Source organism: Hyla sarda, chromosome 3 (assembly GCF_029499605.1).
Source record: "Hyla sarda isolate aHylSar1 chromosome 3, aHylSar1.hap1, whole genome shotgun sequence".
Lineage (NCBI taxonomy): Eukaryota > Metazoa > Chordata > Amphibia > Anura > Hylidae > Hyla > Hyla sarda.
The window spans coordinates 318164890-318186223 of NC_079191.1; the positions used below are offsets into that span (position 1 = coordinate 318164890).

At 45.5% G+C, this 21334-nt stretch overlaps 1 protein-coding gene across 1 annotated transcript in view; it reads left to right on the forward strand.

Moving 5' to 3' along the window:
* The first annotated feature begins 12767 nt into the window (after positions 1 to 12767).
* Positions 12768 to 21334, forward strand: part of LOC130362524 (kinesin-like protein KIF28) — a 157841-nt gene continuing 149274 nt past the window's right edge. The window contains exon 1 of the mRNA XM_056567162.1: positions 12768 to 12877. The gene's annotated coding sequence lies outside the window, so the exon portion shown is untranslated. The remainder of the gene's footprint in view (positions 12878 to 21334) is intronic.

Here is a 21334-nt window from a genome sequence, read left to right on the forward strand (position 1 = left end):
ATAGAAGATAACACTGTTTAGTGCTATGTCCATACAGTATTAGCAATCAAATGATTGCTATAAATAGTCCCCTAGGAGGACATAAGTGTAAAAAAAAAGATTTTAAATATGGAAAAAATATTAACAAACATATTTTGTATTTTCACGTGCAGAAATGACCGAACGATCAAAATATAATGATAATGATCCTGTACGGTGAACAGCATAAACGTTAAAACAAAAAAAGGCAAATTGCTGCTTTTTTTTTGACACATCCTATTCCCAAAAAAAAAACATTATAAACTATTATCACATATGCAATTGTGATACCAATAAAAACTACAGATCACTACTCAAAAAACTATCCCTCATACATCCCTGTATACGAAAAAAATTGAACATCCTTATAGGTGGTCAAAATAGGGCAGTTTTAAACATTTTTTGTAAAAAAATTAATAAATAAATAATAATTTAAAGCAGTACAATAATAGAAAAGTATGTAATCATACTGTCATTTTAATCGTATTGACCCACAGAATAAAGAAAACAACATGTTATTTGTACTGTAAAGTGTACAGTGTAAAAACGAAACCTTCCAAAATGTACAAAATTGCAGTTTTCATTTAAATTTCGCCACACAAATTTTTTTTGGTTTTGCCAAACATTTTATGGTAAAAAGTGTCTTTACAAAGTACAATTGGTCAGCCAAAAAAAATAAAGCCTATATGGGTCTGTGGATGGAAATATAAAAGAGTTATGATTTTTAGAATGCGAGGAGGAAAAAAACGAAAATGCTAAAATAAAATGTCCTTTTTCCTTTAAAGAAGTTATCCAGGAATTTATATATATATATATATATATATATATATATATATATATATATATATATATATATATATATCAACTGGCTCCAGAAAGTTAAACAGATTTGTAAATTACTACTGTTAAAAAATCTTAATCTTTTCAGTACTTATGAGCTGCTGAAGTTGAGTTGTTCTTTTCTGTCTAAGTGCTCTCTGATGACACCTGTCTCGGGAACTGTCCAGAGTAGAAGCAAATCTCCATAGCAAACCTCTTCTACTCTGTGCAGTTCCCGAGACAATCAGAGATGTCAGCAGAGAGCACTGTTGCCAGACAGAAAAGAACAACTCAACTTCAGCAACTGATAATTATTGGAAGGATTAAGATTATTATTTTTTTATATAACTGTTTTATTTAGGATTAAGATTTTTTAATAGAAGTAATTTACAAATCTGTTTAACTTTCCGGAGCCTTTACTCCCGTGAGAATTTCTTTCCCCACCGAGTGGGCACGCCCCCCCTCCATGTCTGCGATTACCGCAAATCGCTGGTGAATTCACACCGGCGATTTGCTGCGATTCCGGGTCCTGCGGGTCTCTGGTTACAGGGAAAATAAGGGTGGTCCAAGACAACTACGATCCCCCTGATGGGATAGGAGTTAGGTGGCAGGGGTGCCACCCCCTCCTATCCCTGCTATTGGTCGTTCAGAAGCGACGACCAATAGTGGGACAGGGAAGTTAACGTTCGCTTCCCCCGCTCTGCCCACCCACTATTGTCCTGGCAGAACGGGGGAACTGACGGGGACCGGAGCAGAAGGTTACCACTTATCATCGCCGGAGGCAGCAGAGGATGGCGATGCGGCTCCCTGGATCCTACGGAAGCCGATGAGTTGCCTAGCAACATCTGGAGGGCTACAGTTTGGAGACCACTATACAGTGGTCTCTAAACTGTAGCCCTCCAGATGTTGCAAAACTGCAAATCCCAGCATGCCCAAAACAGCTGTCTTGGCTGGGAGTTGTAGTTGCGCGGCTACAGCTGTTGCATAACTACATCTCCCAGCATGCCCATCGGCGATCAGCACATGCTGGGAGTTGTAGTTTTGCAACAGCTGGAGGCACACTGGTTGGAAAACCTTAAGTTAGATTCTGTTACCTCAGTATTTTCCAAACTGAAGGTTTTCCAACCAGTGTGCCTCCAGCTGTTGCAAAAGTACAACTCCCAGCATGCACAGTCTGTCAGTGCATGCTGGGAGTTGTAGTTTTGAAACAGCTGGAGGATTGCGGGTTTACAGTGAGTTTCTTGCTTCAAATTTGCGCTGAGGCAAATTTTTCGCTGCAGCACAATCTCTTTTCCTTTCTTCCATGCCTCACTGTTATTGGCCAACTATGGGTATTGACATCCTCTCTATAAATGTCAATGGGCTTAATAGTCCACAGAGGCGTAGCTTTTTGTGGCGCGAGGTATCACGCTGTCCTGTGGATGTTTTAGTGTCTCCAGGAGATGCACCTGTCATCCAGGAACCCTCCGATCCTGCATCACAAAAAGTTCCCCCTTATTGTCTCCTCAATGTATTCCAAGGGGTCTCCATAGCGTTTAGCAATCAAATTGCGGCGACTGTACATCAACAGATTACTAACTCTAACGGCTGCTACATTATTATAGTGGGCCTCATTGACAATGTTCCCTACACTATTGTGAATTTATATGCCCCTAACGTAGGTCAGAGACGGTTTTTGACAAGGGTACTGAGGAGGGTGGAGACTGTTAAAAGGGGCTCCGTTGTGATCTGCGGGGACTTCAATTCAGTTTTGTCCCCTCACTTAGACTGTTCATCCTCTGTCACAACACGTGACTTCTCATTGGAGAATTTTTTGCCTGACTATGACCTCTTCGACATTTGGAGGTTACAACACGCATCAGAGAGGGACTACACACATTGTTCAGCAAGATTTCACTCCTTCTCATGGATTGATATAATTTTAGTGGATAGATCTCTCATTGAGAGGGTGTTGAGCTCTACCATAGGAGTCTGGACATGGTCGGACCACGCACCGATCCGAATACCCATTGCTTCTACTTTTGCGAAGCAAAATTATTTTATGTGGCGTGCTAACACTCACTTGATCGCAAATGAAACACATGCAACTTTTCTAGAGCAGACACTCACTGAATATTTTGCTGTGAATGTCACTCCTGATGTCAGCCCTACAACTGTCTGGTTGGCTCACAAGGCGGTGGTGCGAGGCGCTTTTATACAGTTGGGTGCAACCTTAAAGAAAAAGAGGACCCTTGCACTTAATGAGTCCCTCAATAAAATCGCGGCCTTGGAAGCCATCCAGAAGTCGACTTTCTCACCTGACAATGGTAGCCACTTGAGGGCAGAGAGGTTACACATGAGACGATTACTCCTGCATGACTACGAGAAATCACTTAGGAAGTCAAAGGTGTCTTTTTACATGCATGACAACAGAGAAGGCTCACTCTTAGCGAAAAAAGTGAAACCGGAATATCTCCGACATCGTATTCCGACCCTGTTACATCCGAAAACCAACCAACCTAGACATTCTCCCTGCCAAATAGCAGACGCCTTTAGAGACTACTATGAGTCATTGTACAACCTCCAGACTGATCCTCTGTGTCCTCAGCCCTCCCAACCTGCTATCGATGCTTTTCTTGCTTCTCTCCTCTCCTCAACTCTCTCCTTCTGCACTTTCCATCTTAAATAAAACCATCACATCCCAGGAGATAGCTGATGCTGTCAAATCTATGCCCCCCAAAAAGACCCCTGGACCAGATGGTCTACCTAGTGAGTACTACAAAAGATTTCTGCCTACCCTACTTCCTCATCTACTCCCAGTTTTCATATCGGCTATGGAGTCCGGTTCTCTACCGGCCGACATGCTGGAAGCCTTAATAACTACCATCCCGAAACCGGGGAAGCCCACTGACCTCCCGTCTAGCTACCGCCCTATATCGCTTCTAAACGGAGATGTAAAACTATATGCGAAAATATTGGCGACTCGTTTACAATCCATTTTGCCTACTTTACTGGGGGGTGAACAGGTGGGTTTCACGCTGGGCCGCCAAGCCCCGAATAACACGAGACGGGTCATTTCCCTGATACAACATTGTGAGCATCATGACACCCCTGCCGTATTTTTGACCTTAGATGCGGTAAAGACCTTTGACAGGGTGACCTGGCCTTATGCCTCCCTGAAGGCCTTTGGCTTTGAAGGGCCTATCATTTCAGCGATCCGAGTTTTATACTCCAATCCTGTGGCGAGGATGTATACCAATGGAGCGCTCTCGGGTCAGTTCTCCCTGTCCAACTGCACACGGCAGGGGTGCCCTCTGTCCCCCTTAATCTTTCTTATCACAATTGAACCCTTGGCCCAAGCGATTCGTCTAAATTCTAGCATTTCGGGTATTTTGGTAGGGGGACTGGAACATAAACTAGCGCTTTTCGCTGACGATGTTCTCCTCTCCCTGACAAACCCCGCCTCCTCTCTTGAAACCCTCTTTGAAGTTTTGGACTCTTTCAGCAACCTCTCCTATTACAACTTAATGTCACACAGTCCCAAGCTCTTTCAGTGAAGCTCCCCACTGCATTGCTAGAGTCCCTGCGCCCTCAGTTCCCTCTAGATTGGCAGCGTCATCACCTATTTGGGCATACAACTCACCTCCCCCTCTTCCTCTCTTTTCAAAGCTAACTTTCTGCCGCTTTTGACTACCCTCTCCACTTTCCTCTGTGCCTATGAAACTAGCAAGCTTTCTTGGTTTGGCCGCCTCTCGGCCATTAAAAAGATGCTTTTATCAAAACCGCTTCTGCCAAAATCTGTTTCGCACCCTCCCCATAGTTATTCCTCCCTCTTTCTTTACATCGGCAAATAGATTAGTGGACGACTTTATTTGGCAGCGTAAATGGCCAAGGGTGTCTAGTTATGGTACATCACAGGGGGGGCGGGAGGCCTGGGCAGACTTGACCTGGAGGATTACTATAAAGCTGCCATTTTATATCAGATGTACCACTGGTGGTCGGGTAATCCACAAAAACTGTGGGTGTCGCTGGAGTCGGCTCGTTTGCTCATTAAGGATTGCTCATTGAAATCTAGGATCCTAGCTCCTCTATCCAACAAATCATTGTCGCCCAACTCTTTATCTGCAATTAACGTCACTGACAAAATTTGGTCTCCAAGTTCCCTTCACTTGTACAGTGCCCCGCCAAGCTAATCCCTCTGGAACATTTGCTCCTATACATTCCCGACTTAGATCTTTCCCTATGGAAAACGGCTGGTATCCACACTATACAGGACATTTTAGATGAGTCAGGCCATGTCCACTTCCCCACAATCAGAGAACGTTTCGACCTCCCTCACAATGAATTTTATAAAAGTTTACAGATAAGGAGCCTATTTAACACAGGGTGGCTGCAATCCTTTTGATTGCCACCGAGAATGCTGGGCTCTTGGAACTCATCACTTCCTCCTACAAGAGGCATTACCCTGTTTTATGATCTCCTGGGGGACAAAACAACCGTTGCTACTTTCCCTTTTATGTCTAAGTGGGAGAAAGATCTCGGGGTCATGATCACATTGGAACAGTGGCAGGAGGCCTTTAGGGGTATCAGACACACCTTTAAATGCGCAAACCATCAGGAAACGATGTTCAAGACTATCCATAGGTGGTACTTCACACCTTACAGACTACATAAAATTGATGTCTCCTGTTCCTCTATGTGTTGGAGGGGATGTAGCGGAGAAGATACTCTTGTACATACCCTATGGGATTGCCCTGCGCTCACTGAGCTGTGGTGGGGGATTGAATTAGTAATCTCGAGATTAATGGAAATGACACCTTTACATTAACCCCCGCTTTAGCCCTCCTACTGATAGGCTTGAATGAGCTGCCCTTTCTGTTCCGCACGGTGTTGGCACACTTCTTAATGTCGGCCAAAATGTTTATAACTAGGCGCTGGAAAACTGATTGTCCCTACTCTGTCTGAAATTTTAGCCTATGTCAACCTTTCCTGTGACCGAGAGGACATTTGCCCTAGCTAATCACAGAGAACTTCACTTTCAGAAGAGATGGGAAGTGTGGAAACGTAGTGCCCACTATGTAACTCTGGGTATGAACAATTACTGAATCTGTACTATATTCTTTCTGCCACTGCAGTTTCCTTTCTTTGTCTTCTCCTTTTCTAATGAGAGGGTGTGCCAACCCCCCTACCTTTATCCTTAGAGATACCAGTTCACACTTTCTATTAAAGAAGCCGTTATGCTACTGAACATTTTACCTAACAGATTGTATTTGATTAACCCTATGTACCTACATCGCGACAATCCTTGGGCCCAACCAGTCTTCTCTGTTATTTTGTGTTCACTTCTCCGTGTTTGTATAATTTATCTTTGTTAACGCTGCTGCCGCTAATCTTCTGTTATATCACCATTGTAACAGAGCAAAGTTAGCTACCTGAAACATGCTCTGTTCCTAATATGTTTTCCTGGAGCCAAGACGACTGTTTTCCTGGACTCTGGATGCCGGTATGACTATTGCTGCATTGTCGGCTGACTTTACGAGCACGTGTTTGTAGTTTAGACTGTAGTCATGGAAGAGGTATCCTGATCGACATGGTTGGCCTATGTTCCTTTCCTTTTTGATCCCCTGCGAGGGATTCATGTTCGTCCGGCAGGACATTGTTACTTGTTTGTATTTTTGTACAGTTTGTAAACCTTTCTTCATGGAAAACTAATAAAATGCCAGGACCCATGTCTAATGCCGGGCACGGCCGATCGGGCCGATGCCTGGCATTAACCCTTTAGATGCCGCGATCAAAGTTGAGCAGCAGAATGCCGTTACACTGATCAATGCTTTGCAATGGCAGAGCACTGTTCAGTATATGCTGAGTGTAAAAAATTTTTTAAATAAAAGTTAATTAACTCCTCCCCTATTAAACGTTTAAATCACCCCCCCTTTCCCATTTTTTAAAATAAAATAATGTAATAAAGAATAAAAATAATCATGTGGTACTGCCGCGTGCGTAAATGTCCTAACTATTAAAATATTAGGTTGGCTAAACCACAATGTCACTGGCGTACACGTAAAAAAAATACCAAAGTCCAAAATTGTGCATTTTTGGTGACTTCCTACACCATAAAAATATAAATAAAAAGCGATCAAAAAGTCCCATCAAAACAAAAATGGTACCGATAAAAACTACAGATGACGGCACAAAAAATGAGCCCTCTTACCACCTCGTACACGGAAAAATGAAAAAGTTATAGGGGTCATAAGATGCAAATTTTAAACATACTAATTTTGGTGCATGTAGTTTATAATATTTTAAAGTATTAAAATAAAATAAAATCTACATAAATTGGGTATCCATGTAACTGTATGGACCTACAGAATAAAGATAAGGTGTCATAAATATTGCACTGCGTAGAAACGGGAACCCCCAAAAGTTACAAAATGGCGTATTTTTTTCACCCCACAAATAATTTTCTTTTTTGTTTCTCCGCAGGATATATTCTAAAATAAGTGATGTCATTGCAAAGTACAATTGGTAATGCAAAAAACAAGCCCTTATATCGGTCTCTAGGTGCAAAATTGAAACCATTATGATTTTTAGAACGGGAGGAGTTAATAAGTGAAAATGCAGTCCTTAAAGGAGAACTCCGGAATAGGAAAATTATCGTCCATACTGCCGACAGTAAAAAAAATAAACAGATGCATACCTTCCTTCGCTCCCCCGGTGCCTCTGGTAACCAGCTCCGGCCTCCGCTGTGATCCTCTTCCTGGTTGCTGGTGGTCGGCGAGTCATACTGCACTCAGCCAATCATCAGCCGCAGCGAAGTCCTGACTGGGCCGATGATAGGCTGAGCGGCAGTGTGAGAACGCTTCAAGACACACAATTCTTCACTACACCGGCACCTGGTGCCGGGGCCGAAAACGCCACACTGCCGCTCAGCCTATCGCCGGCCGAGACAGGACTTCGCTGCGGCCGGTGATTTGTTGAGTGCACTATGACTCGCCAACCACCGGCAACCAGGAAGAGGATCGCGGCTGAGGCCGGAGCCGGTTACTGGAGGCACCGGGGGAGCGAAGAAAGGTATGTACCTGTTTATTTTTTTACTGCTGGGAGTATGGATGATAATTTTCCTATTCTGGAGTTCTCCTTTAAGGTGAAAATAGGCTGAATCCCTAAGGGGTTAAATCACTCACTTTTCCCAATTTTTTTATTTAAAAAAATTGTAAACAAAAATAAACATATTTGGTATGTTTTTAACACCTTTCATTTTTTCCTCCTCACCTTCTAAAAATCATAACGCTTTCAGTTTTCCACCTACAGACCTTTATGAGGGCTTGTTTTATGCGCTACCAATTTTACTTTGTAATGACATCAGTCATTTCACCACAAAATCTATGACAAAACCAAATAAAAAAATTTGGGGGGGACAAAATTAAATAAAAAACGCCATTTTGTCATTTTTAGCCGCTTCTGTTTCTACGCAGTGCGCTATAGGTAAAAATCACACCTTATATTTATTCTGTAGGTCCATACGGTTAAAACAAAAGAAGAACAGGCGCTCCCTTGTGGAGAATCAACGGGATCACAGGTGTGTGGGGAGGGAGGGTAAAATGAAGGCTCACCCTGCCAAGTTGTGCAAATTCCCACACAACAAGGATATGCGTTTTGCTGTAGTGAAATAGGTCTGCAGCCTTCCTGGAAACGATAGAGATGTGAGGGCGAAAACTTCAGGAGTGCAGGAATGTAGGCGCTGACCAAGAAGGGGACCAGTGAAGCCAGGTAGGTAGCAAACAGTTTTAATCCAATGCGACGCGTTTCACCGCGCTTGCGCGGTTTCATCGGTGAAACGCGTCGCATTGGATTAAAACTGTTTGTTACCTACCTGGCTTCACTGGTCCCCTTCTTGGTCAGCACCTACATTCCTGCACTCCTGAAGTTTTCGCACTCATACGGTTAAAAGGATACCTAATTTATTTTATTTTATGAGTTAAAAAAAAACATAACTATATGCACCAAAATTTGTATGTTTAAAATTGTCATATTCTGACCCGTATAAGTTTTTATTTTTCTGCTATATAAGGGCTCATTTTTTGCGCTGTGGTCTGTAGTTTTTACCGATACTATATTTTTTTGATGGGACTTTTTGATCGCTTTTTATAAATATATATTTTTTAAGGTATACAAAATGACCAAAAATACGCAATCTTGGACTTTTTTTTATGTATACGCCATTGACTATTTAATTAATTAATTTAACCCATTAATGACGAAGGACGTAAATGTACATCCTGGTGACGTGGTACTTAACGCACCAGGATGTACATTTACGTCCTAAGCATAACCACGGGCCCAGCCAGGGACCCGCCGGTAATGGCGGACACCCGCGATCCCGCGGATGTCCGCCATTAACCCCTCAGATGCCGTGATCAATACAGATCACGGCATCTGCAGCATCGCATTCACTGAAATGGATGATCGGATCGCCCGCAGCGCTGCCACGGCGATCCGATCATCCAGCATGGCAGACGGAGGTCCCCTCACCTGCCTCCACTGTCTTCCTAAAAACAGGAGAGAAGGCACTCCAAAGGGTAATACCACCGGAGATGGGGGGAGGGGAGAGTAAAAGCTAAAAGCACTGTCTTCCGGTAGTCTTCTGCTCTGATCTGCCTTCCCGCAGACCAGAGCAGATGACCGATGATGCTGATCAGTGCTATGTCCTATACATAGCACTGAACAGGATTAGCAATCGAATGATTGCTATAAATAGTCCCCTATGGGGACTATTAAAGTGTAAAAATAAAAGTAAAAAAAAATGTGAAAAACCCCCTCCCCAATAAAAACGTAAATTGTCCCATTTTCCCTATTTCACCCCCAAAAAGTGTTAAAAAAATATTTTATATACATATTTGGTATCGCTGCATGCGTAAATATCTGAACTATTAAAATAAAATGTTAATGATACCGTACGGTGAACGGCTTGAACGTTAAAAAAAAAGCTGCTTTTTTTTTTTATAACATTTTATTCCCCCAGAAAATAATAAAAAATGTATTAAATGTTTTATATAAGCAAATATGGTATCAATAAAAAGTACAGATCACGGTGCAAAAAAATAGCCCTCATACCGCCGCTTATACGGAAAAATGAAAAAGTTATAGGTCTTCAAAATAGGGGGATTTTAAACGTACTAATTTGGTTAAAAAGTTTGTGATTTTTTTTTTAAGCGCAACAGTAATAGAAAAGTATGTTATCATGGGTATCATTTTTATCATATTGACCCAAAGAATAAATAACACGTAATTTTTACCGTAAATTGTACGGCGTGAAAACGAAACCTTCCAAAATTAGCAAAGTTGCGGTTTTCTTTTTCATTTCCCCACACAAATAGTATTTTTTTGGTTGCGCCATACATTTTATGGTAACGTGAGTGATGGCATTACAACGGACAACTGGTCGTGCAAAAAAACAAGCCCTCATACTAGTCTGTGGATGAAAATATAAAAGAGTTATGATTTTTTGAAGGCGAGGAGGAAAAAACGAAAACGTAAAAATAAAATTGTCTGCGTCCTTAAGGCCCAAATGGGCTGCGTCCTTAAGGGGTTAATTAATTACATTTAATTAATTTAGTTGACTATTTAATAAATCTTATATTTTTATAGTTCAGACATTTACGCACGCGCCGATACCACATATGTTTATTTTTATTATATTTACATATTTTTTTGTATGGAATTTGGGAAAAGGGGAATGATTGAAACTTTTTGTATGGAAGGGGTTAATTCACATTTATTAACTTTTTAAAATATTTTTTACACCATTTTTTAGTTCCCATAGGGGACTTTTAAATGCAATCTTCTGATTGCATACCCTGTTCAATGCTATGCCATAGTAATGAGCTATGAGCAAAGTAGCCACTCCATATACAAAAAGATTGAAAAAGTATATGGTCAGAAGTGGGCAATTTTAAAGGAGTAGTCCGGCGCGCACTTTTCTTATTTTATCCGGTCCGGGCTGCAAAAAAAAAAAGAAAACAAACTCTCTTACCTGCCATCGCGCCCCAGGAGCTCCTGTACAGGTGTTTGGTCGCCGGGCTGTTTGCTTCTTACTTCCCGTTAGCCCGGCACGTCACACGGAGCTTCAGCCTATCACCGGCCACAGCGATGTCCCGCCTCGGCTGGTGATAGGCTGAAGCTCTGTGTGACGTGCCGGGCTAACAGGAAGTAGGAATCAAACAGCCCGGTGACCGAACACCTGTACCTGAGCTCCTGAGGCGCGATGGCAGGTAAGAGAAAGTTTGTTTCCTTTTTTTTTTTGCAGCCCGGACTGGATAAAATAAGAAAAGTGCGCGCCGGACTACTCCTTTAAGCATATAAATTTTCCTACAAAAAGTTATTTTTTTAAAGTAGTAAAAATAAACAATACCTATATAAATTGGAACAAATAGAGTATCAGGAGAGCCGGCACTGTAGTGGGAGAATGTCCCCTTTGATACTGAGGGAAACATAGAATGTTTCGGCAGATAAGAACCGTTTGGCCCATCTAGTCTGCCCAATAATCTGAATACTATGAATAGTCCCTGGCCCTATCTTATATGAAGGATAGCCTTATGCTTATCCCATGCATGTTTAAACTCCTTCACTGTATTTGCAGCGACCACTTCTGCAGGAAGGCTATTCCATGCATCCACTACTCTCTCAGTAAAGTAATACTTCCTGATATTACTTTTAAACCTTTGCCCCTCTAATTTAAAACTATGTCCTCTTGTGGTAGTTTTTCTTCTTTTAAATATGCTCTCCTGCTTTACCATGTTGATTCCCTTTATGTATTTAAAAGTCTCAATCATATCCCCTCTGTCTCTTCTTTCTTCCAAGCTATACATGTTAAGGTCCTTTAACCTTTCCTGGTACATTTTATCCTGCAATCCATGTACTAGTTTAGTAGCTCTTCTCTGAACTCTCTCTAGAGTATCTATATCCTTCTGGAGATACGGCCTCCAGTACTGCGTACAATACTCCAAGTGAGGTCTCACCAGTGTTCTGTACAACGGCATGAGCACTTCTCTCTTTCTACTGCTTATACCTCTCCCTATACATCCAAGCATTCTGCTAGAGTTTCCTGCTGCTCTATTACATTGTCTTCCTACCTTTAAGTCTTCTGAAATAATTACTCCTAAATCCCTCTCCTCAGATACTAAGGTCAGGGCTGTGTCAAATAATCTATATTCTGCCTGAGGGTTTTTAGGCCCCAGGTGCATTATCTTGCACTTATCCACATTAAATTTCAGTTGCCAGAGTTCTGACCATTCTTCTAGTTTGCCTAAATCCTTTTCCATTTGGTGGATCCCTCCAGGAACATCAACCCTGTTACATATCTTTGTGTCATCAGCAAAAAGACATACCTTACCATTGAGACCTTCTGTAATATTGCTAATGAAGATATTAAACAATATTGGTCCCAGTACAGATCCCTGAGGTATCCCACTGGTGACAAGACCTTGCTCTGAATATTCTCCATTGACTACAACCCTCTGTTGTCTGTTACTCAGCCACTGCCTAATCCACTCAACAATATTGGAGTCCAAGCTCAATGACTGTAGTTTATTGATAAGTCTTCTGGTGGTGCAAGTGGATGGATGATGAGGTGGGGGTGCAGTCATGTGAAAAAAATTTGCAGCCAATGAGACATATAGAAGGGTACAAAAGATGCACAAACCCGGTTTCATGCCAAAGAAGGTGTAGGTTTATTCCAAATAATACACGGGGATGTGTATCTCGGGTCGGCAAGAAGAGAAAGCAATAGCTCAGCCGAGCTTGTGGAACGGCGGTTCAGCTTTGCGGGTTCTCCGCTTGGTCACGCCCACCGGTGATGCTGCATGGTGTCGGTTAAATAACCTACGGCCGTGTCCTCAGGATCAGCTCATGTGTGGTTGCTAGGCAACGAGACGTTCAGTTCCGGCAGCTGTAGACAGAGGTCTCAAGCGCTGCTGAGGATAGGAACTGACATCAGAGGACTATGCCTAGAGGACATCACATTAATAATAACAGTTACAAGGTTATGGAAAGAAATGGGCAGGTGAAACAAGAAATAGGGCAAGAGTCAGGAGTGGGTAAAAAGGCGGGGGATCAGGAGCGGGTAGGTAAGGGAAGCAGGCAGAGGAGTGGGAAGGGGTGTATACATATACATGCAAAGGTAAAATACATTATATGAAAGCGCTAAACTCATTGTGCTGATTGAACCCTAAGGGTCTGGTAGCGTCCAGTCTTGAGATCCAGCGTGCCTCTCTTTGATGTAGGGAAGGTGAGACCCTTGGGGCAGTCCGTGATGGTCTCTAATCTTTGGGATTACCATGGTGTACAGTTTTTAAGTGTAAGCCAGTCTTGGAACTCCTTCTCCCCTCCTGGAGAGTCGGAGGTGTTCTCTAAATCTGACACACATGGCCCGGGTAGTGGAACCAACATAGAAGTGTCCGCATTGACACTGTAGGCAATAAACTACATATTTAGTCCTGCAAGTGTTACGCCGAGCGCTCCGGGTCCCCGCTCCTCCCCGGAGCGCTCGCTTCACTCCCTCCGCTGCAGCGCTCCGGTCACGTCCTCTGACCCGGGGCGCTGCGATCCTGCTGCCAGCCGGGATGCGATTCGCGATGCGGGTAGCGCCCGCTCGCGATGCGCACCCCGGCTCCCCTACCTGACTCGCTCCCCGTCTGTTCTGTCCCGGCGCGCGCGGCCCCGCTCCCTAGGGCGCGCGCGCGCCGGGTCTCTGCGATTTAAAGGGCCACTGCGCCGCTGATTGGCGCAGTGGTTCCAATTAGGGTTTTCACCTGTGCACTTCCCTATATTACCTCACTTCCCTTGCACTCCCTTGCCGGATCTTGTTGCCTTAGTGCCAGTGAAAGCGTTCCTTGTGTGTTCCTTGCCTGTGTTTCCAGACCTTCTGCCGTTGCCCCTGACTACGATCCTTGCTGCCTGCCCCGACCTTCTGCTACGTCCGACCTTGCTTCTGCCTACTCCCTTGTACCGCGCCTATCTTCAGCAGCCAGAGAGGTGAGCCGTTGCTAGTGGATACGACCTGGTCACTACCGCCGCAGCAAGACCATCCCGCTTTGCGGCGGGCTCTGGTGAAAACCAGTAGTGGCTTAGAACCGGTCCACTAGCACGGTCCACGCCAATCCCTCTCTGGCACAGAGGGTCCACTACCTGCCAGCCGGCATCGTGACAGTAGATCCGGCCATGGATCCCGCTGAAGTTCCTCTGCCAGTTGTCGCTGACCTCACCACGGTGGTCGCCCAGCAGTCACAACAGATAGCGCAACAAGGCCAACAGCTGTCTCAACTGACCGTTATGCTACAACAGTTGCTACCACAGCTTCAGCAGTCATCTCCTCCGCCAGCTCCTGCACCTCCTCCGCAGCGAGTGGCCGCTCCTGGGATACGCTTATCCTTGCCGGATAAATTTGATGGGGACTCTAAGTTTTGCCGTGGCTTTCTTTCCCAATGTTCCCTGCATCTGGAGATGATGTCGGACCTGTTTCCCACTGAAAGGTCTAAGGTGGCTTTCGTAGTCAGTCTTCTGTCCGGAAAAGCCCTGTCATGGGCCACACCGCTCTGGGACCGCAATGACCCCGTCACTGCCTCTGTACACTCCTTCTTCTCGGAAATCCGAAGTGTCTTTGAGGAACCTGCCCGAGCCTCTTCTGCTGAGACTGCCCTGTTGAACCTGGTCCAGGGTAATTCTTCCGTTGGCGAGTATGCCGTACAATTCCGTACACTTGCTTCAGAATTGTCCTGGAATAATGAGGCCCTCTGCGCGACCTTCAAAAAAGGCCTATCCAGCAACATTAAAGATGTTCTGGCCGCACGAGAAATTCCTGCTAATCTACATGAACTTATTCACCTAGCCACTCGCATTGACATGCGTTTTTCTGAAAGGCGTCAGGAACTCCGCCAAGATATGGACTCTGTTCGCACGAGGCGTTTCGTCTCCTCGGCTCCTCTCTCCTCTGGTTCCCTGCAATCTGTTCCTGTGCCTCCCGCCGTGGAGGCTATGCAGGTCGACCGGTCTCGCCTGACACCTCAAGAGAGGACACGACGCCGTATGGAGAACCTCTGCCTGTACTGTGCTAGTACCGAACACTTCCTGAGGGATTGTCCTATCCGTCCTCCCCGCCTGGAAAGACGTACGCTGACTCCGCACAAAGGTGAGACAGTCCTTGATGTCTACTCTGCTTCTCCACGTCTTACTGTGCCTGTGCGGATGTCTGCCTCTGCCTTCTCCTTCTCTACAGTGGCCTTCTTGGACTCTGGATCTGCAGGAAATTTTATTTTGGCCTCCCTCGTCAACAGGTTCAACATCCCAGTGACCAGTCTCGCCAGACCCCTCTACATCAATTGTGTAAATAATGAAAGATTGGACTGTACCATACGTTTCCGCACGGAGCCCCTTCTTATGAGCATCGGATCTCATCATGAGAGGATTGAACTTTTGGTCCTCCCCAATTGCACCTCGGAGATTCTCCTTGGACTTCCCTGGCTTCAACTTCATTCCCCAACCCTGGATTGGTCCACTGGGGAGATCAAGAGTTGGGGGTCCTCTTGTTCCAAGAACTGTCTAAAACCGGTTCCCAGTAACCCTTGCCGTAACTCTGTGGTTCCTCCAGTAACCGGTCTCCCTAAGGCCTATATGGACTTCGCGGATGTTTTCTGCAAAAAACAAGCTGAGACTCTACCTCCTCACAGGCCTTATGATTGCCCTATCGACCTCCTCCCGGGTACTACTCCACCCCGGGGCAGAATTTATCCTCTCTCTGCCCCAGAGACTCTTGCCATGTCCGAATACGTCCAGGAGAATCTAAAAAAGGGCTTTATCCGTAAATCCTCCTCTCCTGCCGGAGCCGGATTTTTCTTTGTGTCCAAAAAAGATGGCTCCCTACGTCCTTGCATTGACTACCGCGGTCTTAATAAAATCACGGTTAAGAACCGCTACCCCTTACCCCTCATCTCTGAACTCTTTGATCGCCTCCAAGGTGCCCACATCTTCACTAAATTGGACTTAAGAGGCGCCTATAACCTCATCCGCATCAGAGAGGGGGACGAGTGGAAAACGGCATTTAACACCAGAGATGGACACTTTGAGTATCTGGTCATGCCCTTTGGACTGTGCAATGCCCCTGCCGTCTTCCAAGACTTTGTCAATGAAATTTTTCGTGATCTGTTATACTCCTGTGTTGTGGTATATCTGGACGATATCCTAATTTTTTCTGCCAATCTAGAAGAACACCGCCAGCATGTCCGTATGGTTCTTCAGAGACTTCGTGACAACCAACTCTATGCCAAAATTGAGAAATGTCTGTTTGAATGCCAATCTCTTCCTTTTCTAGGATATTTGGTCTCTGGCCAGGGACTACAGATGGATCCAGACAAACTCTCTGCCGTCTTAAATTGGCCACGCCCCTCCGGACTCCGTGCTATCCAACGCTTTTTGGGGTTCGCCAATTATTACAGGCAATTTATTCCACATTTTTCTACCATTGTGGCTCCTATCGTGGCTTTAACCAAGAAAAATGCTGATCCCAAGTCCTGGCCTCCTCAAGCAGAAGACTCCTTTAAACGACTCAAGTCTGCCTTTTCTTCGGCTCCCGTGCTCTCCAGACCTGACCCTTCCAAACCCTTCCTATTGGAGGTTGATGCCTCCTCAGTAGGAGCTGGAGCTGTTCTTCTACAAAAAAATCCTTCCGGGCATGCTGTCACTTGTGGTTTTTTCTCTAGGACCTTCTCTCCAGCGGAGAGGAACTACTCCATCGGGGATCGAGAGCTTCTAGCCATTAAATTAGCACTTGAGGAATGGAGGCATCTGCTGGAGGGATCAAGATTTCCTGTTATTATCTACACCGACCACAAGAACCTCTCCTACCTCCAGTCGGCCCAACGGCTGAATCCTCGCCAGGCCCGGTGGTCTCTGTTCTTTGCCCGATTTAATTTTGAGATTCACTTTCGTCCTGCCGATAAGAACATTAGGGCCGATGCTCTCTCTCGTTCCTCGGATGCCTCAGAAGTTGATCTCCCTCCGCAACACATCATTCCACCTGACTGCCTGATCTCCACTTCTCCTGCCTCCATCAGGCAGACTCCTCCAGGAAAGACCTTTGTTTCTCCACGCCAACGCCTCGGAATCCTCAAATGGGGTCACTCCTCCCATCTCGCAGGTCATGCGGGCATCAAGAAATCTGTGCAACTCATCTCCCGCTTCTATTGGTGGCCGACTCTGGAGACGGATGTTGGGGACTTTGTGCGAGCCTGCACTATCTGTGCCCGGGATAAGACTCCTCGCCAGAAGCCCGCTGGTTTTCTTCATCCTCTGCCTGTCCCCGAACAGCCTTGGTCTCTGATTGGTATGGATTTTATTACTGATTTACCCCCTTCCCGTGGCAACACCGTTATTTGGGTGGTCGTTGATCGATTCTCCAAAATGGCACATTTCATCCCTCTTCCTGGTCTTCCTTCTGCGCCTCAGTTGGCTAAACAATTTTTTGTACACATTTTTCGTCTTCACGGGTTGCCTACGCAGATTGTCTCGGATAGAGGGGTCCAATTCGTGTCTAAATTCTGGAGGGCTCTCTGTAAACAACTCAAGATTAAATTAAATTTTTCCTCTGCATATCATCCCCAGTCCAATGGACAAGTAGAAAGAATTAACCAGATCCTGGGTGATTATTTGCGACATTTTGTTTCCTCCCGCCAGGATGACTGGGCAGATCTCCTTCCATGGGCCGAATTTTCGTATAACTTCAGGGTCTCTGAATCTTCCTCCAAATCCCCATTTTTCGTGGTGTACGGCCGTCACCCTCTTCCCCCCCTCCCTACCCCCTTGCCCTCTGGTCTGCCCGCTGTGGATGAAATTTCTCGTGACCTTTCCATTATATGGAGAGAGACCCAAAATTCTCTCTTACAGGCTTCTTCACGCATGAAGAGGTTCGCGGATAAGAAAAGAAGAGCTCCCCCCGTTTTTTCCCCTGGAGACAAGGTATGGCTCTCCGCTAAATATGTCCGCTTCCGTGTCCCTAGCTACAAGTTGGGACCACGCTATCTTGGTCCTTTCAAAATTTTGTGTCAAATTAATCCTGTCTCTTATAAACTTCTTCTTCCTCCTTCTCTTCGTATCCCTAATGCCTTTCACGTCTCTCTTCTCAAACCACTCATCCTCAACCGTTTTTCTCCCAAATCTGTTCCTCCCACTCCTGTTTCCGGCTCCTCGGACGTCTTCTCGGTCAAGGAAATTTTGGCTGCCAAAAAGGTCAGAGGGAAAAATTTTTTTTTAGTAGACTGGGAGGGTTGTGGTCCTGAAGAGAGATCCTGGGAACCTGAGGACAACATCCTTGACAAAAGTCTGCTCCTCAGGTTCTCAGGCTCCAAGAAGAGGGGGAGACCCAAGGGGGGGGGTACTGTTACGCCGAGCGCTCCGGGTCCCCGCTCCTCCCCGGAGCGCTCGCTTCACTCCCTCCGCTGCAGCGCTCCGGTCACGTCCTCTGACCCGGGGCGCTGCGATCCTGCTGCCAGCCGGGATGCGATTCGCGATGCGGGTAGCGCCCGCTCGCGATGCGCACCCCGGCTCCCCTACCTGACTCGCTCCCCGTCTGTTCTGTCCCGGCGCGCGCGGCCCCGCTCCCTAGGGCGCGCGCGCGCCGGGTCTCTGCGATTTAAAGGGCCACTGCGCCGCTGATTGGCGCAGTGGTTCCAATTAGGGTTTTCACCTGTGCACTTCCCTATATTACCTCACTTCCCTTGCACTCCCTTGCCGGATCTTGTTGCCTTAGTGCCAGTGAAAGCGTTCCTTGTGTGTTCCTTGCCTGTGTTTCCAGACCTTCTGCCGTTGCCCCTGACTACGATCCTTGCTGCCTGCCCCGACCTTCTGCTACGTCCGACCTTGCTTCTGCCTACTCCCTTGTACCGCGCCTATCTTCAGCAGCCAGAGAGGTGAGCCGTTGCTAGTGGATACGACCTGGTCACTACCGCCGCAGCAAGACCATCCCGCTTTGCGGCGGGCTCTGGTGAAAACCAGTAGTGGCTTAGAACCGGTCCACTAGCACGGTCCACGCCAATCCCTCTCTGGCACAGAGGGTCCACTACCTGCCAGCCGGCATCGTGACAGCAAGTAATACATTTGGGGACATGAATACTATCTCCGCCCACAACGTAATTTTGCCCTTGTTTTAGTTGTCCACAAAACGAACAGTGCCCACATTTGTCATTGCCTGTGGGGTGCAAATCCTTAAGCCAGTTGGAGAACACAGTGGGTCCTGATGTGAAGGAGCTGCGTACTAGCCCATTCTTTATGGTCCGGGTGCGTCTGTGTGCAATAAGGGGTTTCTCTTTGGCTATTTTTTTTCAACATATGGTCACCTTCAATGATGTGCCAGTGGCAATGTATAGCCTTGCAGATCAAACCTGACATTTCACTGTACTTAAATGAAAAGTTGAAACGTCTAGGTGGAGGAGGGAATGAGGACTTGGGTTTGGTTATGAGGTCTTCCCTTGATTTGTCCTTAACTTTATTAAGGGCTTTGTTGAGGCATGAAACCGGGTACCCTCTTTCTTTAAGATGTGACTTGAGTTGACCTGCTTGCTCTTCAAAGGATGAATGGTTGCTATTGATTTTCTTCAGTCTCAAAAATTGGCAGAAAGGAAGTGCCTTTTTTGTGTGAATGGGATGGTACGAGTCATGATGAAGATAGAGAAGAGGGGACGAGGGTTTCCTGTACCCCTTGGTATGCAGTTGCGAATTGTCTATAGACACAATGACGTCAAGAAAGGCTAACTCCTGAGTACTGTAGACCGAGGTGAAAGCCATATTCATGGTGTTCTCTTTATTTAGGTATGTGACGAATTGGTGAAAGCTCACTTTGTCCCCTGACCATATCACGAAGATATAGTCCACGTATCTTCTGTACGTTTTGATGTACTTCAAAAAAGGATTGTTACTTGAAAAGACAAGACTTGCTTCTAGCACAGCCAGGAAGATGTTGGCGACGGTACAAGAGACCGGGGTCCCCATGGCGGTGCCGGTCTCTTGTTTGTACCATTCCCCATCGAACTGGAAAAAATTGTTTCTCAAAACCATCTTCAGCCCCTCTGTTACAAATTTTGTGTAAGCTTCGCACTTACATGTTGCTGCGCAGAAATCTGCAATGGCTTGGATGCCTGCCTCATTTGGGATCCTTGTATACAAGGATTCCACATCTATAGATCCCAGTGCATCTCCTGCTTCTATCTGAATGTCTTTCACACAGGCTAGGAAGTCGTTCGTGTCCCTTGGGTAAGACTGAATGTCCGGGAGAATCGGACGTAACAACCAGTCCAGGTACTGGGACAGGTATTCCGTCACCCAGCGGATGCTCGAGGCTCTTGTGGACCTTCGGGAGAAAGTACCACTGTGGCCTCGAGGTACTGTCCGGGAGCAGTTTCTCAGCTGTTTTTTGGGATAACATGTGTGACTCAACCTTTTGCCTGAGAAAGGTACGTAATAAGGAGAGCACTTGATTCCTGGGGTCTACGGCTATTCTGCGGTATGTGGAGGAGTCCGAAGGCTGGTGGAGGACTTCTTCCTGGTATTGTTTCATTGTCATGATGACTGTTCTGTTGCCTTTATCGGCCTTTTTGATGATCAAGTCTTTTCTATTTTTTAACCAGTCGAGTGCTTTTTTCTCTTTCGGTGATAGGTTGGCTCTCGGGGTCGGGTAAATAAGAGCTTTGACGTCATTCAGTACTTTGGTAGTGAAGAGATCTATACTACTGCCACTTTGTATAGGGGGACAGAACCTGGATTTTTCCCCCCCCCCCCTTTGAACTCAGGGAGTTCGGTTGTCACGTTACTCAGGGAAACTTAATAATAACTCCAGATCTCTATATAAATTGGGCATTTGTGTAATTGTATTGACCTACAGAATAAAGATTAAATGTAATAACTGTATAGTGCGCTGCAGAGAAATCAGCCCAAGTAAAAAACTACTGTAAAGACAACTATACATCCAAAAGGAGAAAGTTGTCAGCACCATTCCACCTGTGGGGTTGCGTCACTCAAGGGCTGGATCCTTACCAGAGGTCAGCGGGCATACAGCAGACTGGTGCTCATGAATAACAGCTGTTGTACAGTGTGCAGCATTTACAGAGCAGTTATTTCAGCTTGTATATGGGTGTTTCAAGCTTGTTCACTGTCATCAGCACAGGACATGGAAACCATTTCTCCTCAGGTTTCCTAAGGATTCACTGGTAATTAGTTACCTGCTAAGGATATTGGACCATACTATAGAACTACTTCAAATAATATGTTTAATCGAGCACCCTAAAACTCGTCTACAAATAATTGTGTAAATTTTAGCTGTATGCAACTACTTTGAAATCAAACTATTTTCAGCAAACTCTTCCCTGTGCTAGAGTACATATAAATGAGAATGTCACAGAAAGTGATGGCAACATGAGAGGGAAATGTGATACCACTGTTTTAAATGAACTCCTAGCTAAATAATTCAGTAGAAGTC